The sequence below is a fragment of the Rhipicephalus microplus genome, chromosome X (assembly GCF_043290135.1).
Source record: "Rhipicephalus microplus isolate Deutch F79 chromosome X, USDA_Rmic, whole genome shotgun sequence".
Lineage (NCBI taxonomy): Eukaryota > Metazoa > Arthropoda > Arachnida > Ixodida > Ixodidae > Rhipicephalus > Rhipicephalus microplus.
Window position 1 is genome coordinate 172,895,006 of NC_134710.1, and position 7,384 is coordinate 172,902,389.

The window sequence follows — 7,384 nt, forward strand, 5'->3', positions numbered from 1 at the left end:
GTGTGAAATTGAAGGTGGCGCCACCTAGAGAAACTGAGCGAACCAATTTGCTCTCGTCGTTTCTTCTTCCCGCCACAGATGGCAAAAGCAGTACTAAAGGGCGCGGTCTATTTTTTTGGCGCATTGTTGAATAATTTTAGTCATTTTCGTACTACAGCCGCATGACTGCGTCATGGGCGCGGCGGTCAAATGATCAGTGCTTTTAGATGTAGCGTTGTGTTACAAGCAAAGCATTGAAATGACATTGATATTATGAACTTCAAGATATGTTGACAAGAATTAGAGAAGCATCGGCTATCGGACAAGTTCAAGTCGTATTGGAAGTTCGCATGCGCGTTATCGTTCATTCGTGCGAAAAATTTAAACGTAATTGATAATTGCGGTCTTTATATATCCCAAATCTACGATATGATTATGAGAGACCCCGTAGTTGAGGGTTTCGAAAATTTCCACCACCTGGCGTTATCTAAGCACACGGGCTTCTATTATTTCGCCTTCATCGAAATCCGGCCGCCGCTGCCGGGATTCGAGCCCGCTACCTTCAGGTCAGCAGCTGAGTAACATAACCACAAGATCACCGCGGCGGGTGAATTATTGAAGCACAGATAATGAAGTGACATATGGCCATCTACATGTCCACGTATGCTTCAATTTATCGAACAGTGATGATATGGAATTGATTCGGAATTCGTCTTCCATGTTCCAGTTTCTTTGAAAGTTTCAATAAAGCGACAATCTATACATTTATGACGAGGGGCGTATATACATGTATTCTGCCAGACTGGTGACATGGGAAATGGTGCGCACAGTTTACACATCGCGCTTGCCTCTCAACGCAATGTACGGCAGTAAAATAAAAGAATACGGAATGAAAGCACAGAAAATATCTTGGTTTATTTCAAGAAGTCGAGATTTAGGTTAGCGTGACTTCATTGTTTCATTGTGACTGTTAAAATAAAATTCGATAGATGCTTATGAACTCTACTGTTTACTGTATCGTGCTCCCCGCTTTCTGACCCTTGCTTATCGTCAAAAAGATAAATGATTGCACGGGCTAGTTAGCTTAAAATGACAATTAAGCAATTTACAAGTGTAGTTAAGAGTGCTAAAAATATTAGGCAGTGCATCTATCTACTAAAGACTAATAAATTTTACGACGTATATACATATATGTGGATTTTTGCCCAAAATATTGGTCTTGAGCAAATTACAGAAAAACATAACCAATCGCAAATTATTCACAATTATTTCCTTCAAAAATCTGATTGATTAAAGTGAAGAATTACTGCTTGAAGAAGCAGTTTTGTAATGATATACTAAGAAAAAAAATTCTTCCACCGACGTTACTTAGAACTTTGTACACGTCCCGAAAGTCTATAGTGGATTTGGTGCTCGACTGCTGACCTTCGGCAGGTCGCGGGATCGAATCCCGTCGCGGCCACCGCGTTTTCGATTGAGGCGACAATGCTTGAGGCCCGTGTGCTTGGATTTATTTGTGCGTCAAAGAACCCCAGGAGGTCGAAATTTACGGATCCCTCTACTACGGCGTCTCTTACAATCATATCGTGGTGTGGTGGCCCGGGACCTCAATAAATATTATTCCTAATGTTATTACAACTGTACAAGTACATTAAACGTGATGGCTATACCTAGTGGCTATTTCGCTGCGTATATCAAAGCCTCTCAAGACTTGTTTATTTGCATTATGAAGTGCTCAAAACATTTTTCTCGATCATCTTCCTTCACTCCGTTTTGGAAACACCAGTAGCGACACTGAGAACTCTCTCCATGTGAACGACAAAGGAAAGAGTAGCGTTTCAGCGTCTGAACACATTTGTGCATATTTTCGTTACATTGTCGGGACGCTCGCGTTATGATATTCTATGAAGTGCGGCGCGTTAGAGGCCCATAGGCGGTGCTCCCTATGGTGCTATCAAAACGGTGAAGTAGTCATCATTTATTATTATTATTATTATTATTATTATTATTATTATTATTATTATTATTATTATTATTATTATTATTATTATTATTATTATTATTATTATTATTATTATTATTATTATTATTATTATTATTATTATTATTATTATTATTATTAATGCTGTTCTGCTGACGAATGTTCACTTAGGACAGCTGTAATCACCAGTCCTTATTCCCTCGAAAACTTCAAATGGCTTCTTGGAGTGAAAAAGCCCGCGTCTGTCAACGCAAAACGACACACGTCACATGCACACTTCCACTAAGCTGAGCCGTGCCCTTTTTCCCCTCCGACGCCCACGCACGCATAGGCACACTCAAAGTCTAGGTGCATGCATCTATCTGTGTGCATGGTCTACCACATCTAAGGTGAACACAAATATTCAGGGCGGTAAAACGAAAGCGTTTAGTCTTCTTCACCATCCGTTATGCGATGATGTCATCAGTACTAATGAGGAGTTCATCTTAAATGCGGCCGACCCGGTACATTGTGAATAGACCTTTCTGGAATGTGCAGGAATACGTTTCCCTCTACTAACCCCTTTTGGGGAGAAGGTGTGCTTTCCGCATCGCTGTCTGTGGGACCACAGCAGCGTTCAGTGAATTTTTCGCCGTCTCGGGCAGACATCACTTTATTTCCATGTCTACCTTTTACGGACAAGTTTGCTTAGCAAATTGTAAATTTTACATCTTCCCTGCTAGAATACCTAACTTACGACCGGCAGTACATATTACATAACGAAAAAGCAAATTAGACGAGAAATCCGCTCTAATCCCAGCCGTCATAGCCACTCGTTGGAACAAGATGGCGTCTGCGTCTTACAAAGATTTTCAAGGGGACATGACGTGGACAATCAATAATTCGCGGCCTTCTGCGAAAACTATTAGTACTGGGCCTATTGCGCCTATACATACATGAAAGATGTGCTGTCAAAGAATATTTTAGTACAAAATAAGCGCTGTAAGTCACCAGCTGTATACCACCGCCATCGCTGGTGACCACCATTTTGGTAGGGAATCTGTTCGGCCCATAATTTTTGAAAGAGAGACATTCGGTGTAGACACAGCTTCATTTAAAATATGCATGAGTTACTTGCAATAAGCGTGCATGAAACCCATGGCGTGTAAGTTTCCCGGGGACAAGAAAGTGGTCATGGAGGTTTGTATTTTCTCAACAGTTGGTGACAACGAAATCAATGGTGCATATGATTCTGTGATCATATGGTTCTGTCGAGTATGCCACTCTCCATTCCATGGCTTTTCCGTCGACAAAATATCCTGATTGCGTCTGCCGCGTGTGCTGCTGCAGTGGCTGAGTAGCATTTCCACTCGGTTGCATTCACGGTGGTTGCGTAATGTTCTTATTAGTGGTCTACACGATTCTTCTTTTTTTTTAATTTTGGGGTGTGTCAATTTACTTGGCATATACATATGTAAATAATGTACCAGTTTGGATGGTGCAGTTTGAAGACCAGTGAGGGTGATAGTGAAACTCCAATGTATCAGTGTACTTTTGCTACCTTTGATCATGAATATGGGTGGATAGCTAATTAGAGACCACTATTTTTGAAAAAAAAAAGTTGACCAGTATTTGCAAAAATACGATTGACAGTGCTATCTGTCTATGGATCTGGTGATGTTTAGAGAATCATTGCAAAATACTCCAGAAGGAATATTCCAGAGCGCACAAGGTAAGCAAGCTCAGTAAGAAATCAACCGTATTCGGCACGTGTGGATAAGTGTACATAGACATGAATGGCCGGGTAATTCTCACCGCTTTCATTCGACCCTTAAGTGCATTTCAAAGAATTTTCTGAGTGAAAAAGACATCTGTTGCTGCCGTATTCCTCAAGACGACGATCGCCGAGTACATAAAGGATACGTCCAATTATCAGCGAGTTGAAGAAATTCAGCTAAATGCCAGAAAATACCTCCCCCTTATCGTCCGATGTGGTACAAATTCGAGCAGAAACATGAGTGGCGTGCGAGCATGGCTCAAAGAATATGTATGTATGTATGTATGTATGTATGTATGTATGTATGTATGTATGTATGTATGTATGTATGTATGTATGTATGTATGTATGTATGTATGTATGTATGTATGTGCGTGCGTGCGTGCGTGCGTGCGTGTGCGCGTGTGCGCGTGCGCGTGCGCGTGCGCGTGCGTGTGTGTGTGTGTGTGTGTGTGTGTGTGTGTGTGTGTGTGTGTGTGTGTGTGTGTGTGTGTGTGTGTGTGTGTGTGTGTGTGTGTGTGTGTGTGTGTGTGTGTCCGAGTTCTTTTTCTTTACGAACATTGCCGAAGCCACTTCCTCCAGCTTGCAATTTTGCATAGTTACATGCAGACACGCCTTCCCCTTTCCACTGCGTAAGAGCAGTGATAACCACTTTAAATAAATATACGTTACGTTTACGGAAAGCCTCAAGCGGCTTTTTTGGACAATGGTGAACAATTCGCCCCGAGATTGGGCTATAGGGGGCAGCACCGTCACTGTGCTAGTGTGGATAAGCAGCCGGCGGTCCGCTTTATGAGCGCTGTGAGCTGATTGTCGGCAAACAAAATGTGTTGACTGCTGCCTACTGGTAATATATATGACATCCATTGCTTAACGGATGCACGAAACTCACCGAACGTTACTATTACTTGTGACAGAAACGCAGCCTGCCATTAAAAGGGATGTTCGCGCTTGACGACTGTCTGCGCTTTCGCACTGCAGCGTGTCACGTTTCTTGTAATTTTATTTTAGGTGTCGATCTTGTGTCCCGTTCACTATGCACTGCTGTAGCATGACTGAATTTATTCTTCATGCAAGCTGGTCATGATTACCAACCCCCTCAACCCCCCCTCCCCCCCAAAAAAATTCGATATTTTTGGGCGATGAACCCGAAAATACAGCGATTACTCATCCGCATTTTTTCTTTTAAAATTTTCTTCATGGAATAAACATAGGACAGTCGATAAGTTTATTCAGGAAAGCTACGTGACTTACAGCGCTCAAACATGCTTCTTCTTACTCCTATAACAGTACAAAAAGGTAATAGTTCAGCCCGCAGCTTTTTTCTATTGATTATCTGCGTCACAGTGATGCAAAGGTTCGATAATTAGATGGAACAAAGGGTTTTTTTTTTTTTAAGCGATTGTGTGTTCACTCTTTCCGTCAGTCTAGCACAACGCCAAAAAAAAAACGCTCAAGATAATGTGAAACAAAAGAAGATGACGTTCTCCTTGAAATTATACGACATGTGTGAGGCACGCCGTCTGGATTATTTTGACAATCTGGCCTCTTTTAAGCGAACTCAAATGTAAGAACACGGGTGAGGCAATTAGGAAACTCCAACCAATAATTGTATTACAGCGCTTGAGTCAGCGCTTGGTCTGGCTTCGAAACATCACTTTTCTTAATACAATTTTTAGTTAAGAGTTCTCCAATTGCCTCATTCCTATCCCAACGAGGCAGACTTCTGCCAAATGTCCACCTTTGATGAGAACACGGGTCTATTTATATAGATGTCGCGCAATGCTAAAATTGTGCACGGCAACTCAAGTTTAATCAGCTCCGTGTCATTCAATTGAAGCAGTGAAGTGTCAGAATTTACTATACAGTAGTGTCATGGGACTAGGATAGTACAATAAAAGGTTATCTCAAGCACAATGAAAGCTCGTCGCATAACCGATAAGCAAGAATGCCACATTTTTGTTTTGAAGTAGACACCTAACAACAATGCATAACTTTCGTTTATTCCTGAGTCGCCAAAACATTGCATTCACACAATATTTATTATTTCTCATGTTCGGGACGACGCCAAGTGTCCTTTACGATGGGCTTCAGCTAAAAAAGAGGACATACACCGACATGATCCTAGCGAAGAGGGGCTATGACGACGACACACATCAGTCTCGCCAGGTGCTCGACCTCGTCTTATTGCGGTACATATACAGGCGAGTAAGGCCAAATGCTTCTGTAGACAGTGCTAGGCAAACGTACAAGCAATTACTCTTGCGCTAAAAGAGTGGGACAAACCAGCATTTGAACACGAGCGTGACGTACGCGCACGTGCTAGCCCATATGGATAGCAGACGACGCAGGGAGCAATCCACACACTATAGGTGTGCTTAAGCCAGTGGCCACCAGGCGGCGACTCCACTCGATCTTGGGGCGAATAGCCATAGAAGTGCTATCGCAGACCTTGTTCAGCCTGGAGAAACGCGATGGTTTTCTTACGAGAGCAGTGTGAAGTAGTGATTGAACATTACTAATCTTCTTCTATAGCTTTATAGCACATCTACACGGACGCTGGAAACTTCTCCTCGAGCTGCTTGACAACATTGGTGTCAATGGCTCAAATACTATGGTCTCTTGCTCATCTCAGAAAGAGCTTGCAGCAGGGGCGGCGCCAGGGGGGGGCAAGGGTGGGCTGGAGCCCCCCCAAAAATTCTCGCCTGCCCCCCCTAAGCCTACCCAAGTGCCCGGAAGCATATATTGAAAACCTAGTAGGAGCAGAGCTAGCTTGCCCCCCCGGAGGAACTCACTTTTCGTGGTTGCCCCCCCAGTAAAAACATCCTGGCGCCGCCCCTGGCCTGCAGGCGTCGCAGGCTAACCTAAGTGAGGCCACGAAATTAGTACTTGTAGTGAAGGAAAATTTAAGGATCAAGGCAAAGAAACTTGTTGAAAAAGTTCAAGAAAATCGAATCAGAACGGAGGAGTACGAGGCTATCAGCAACCAGAACCTCCAAAAAGTTCATTAAATTTACAAGACGAAAGTCCTGGAGAACATGCATAAAAGTGTTTGCGACGGGTTTCAAGAGCTGATATTATTCCCCAAAAACAACTTTATTGTGCAGAGCATCTGAGGATGACGTGATGCGTGAATATTGAATACAGATGATATTCTGGCAAGTTGTCTGCATGACAAGGGCGGTTAAGTCTACCGCGCGCAGTATAGATTCAAACAGCGTTTCCTGCTTTGTTATAGGCAGCATTGGAAATAGTACTTCATTATTCGGGCACTGTTTCTGTTGAGAGAAGCTTTTCTTTCATGTACAGAGTATTAACATCAGATGTCCCCTAAAGTCGGCCGTTATCGACACGCCCTTGATAATTTCTAACAAACCAAATGCATTGCCCAATATTAGGAAAACTACATACGAAAAAAAAATTAGGAATGTTTGCAGTTTGTGAACCGAGCTAACGGAGCCTTCAATATGTGGGCCAGAGAGCCACCCACCTCTCTTTTACACAAGATATAACCAATAACAGCTCCTGGGCACGCTGCATAGGCACGTTGTGAACAGCGTACATATTCTAAATGTATTTTGAACATTTATACGTCGTAGTTAACGAGAAATAAAAATAATAAGCTCATTTTTGCAGCCCGTCACAGATAGAAGTATCAAAAACACGTT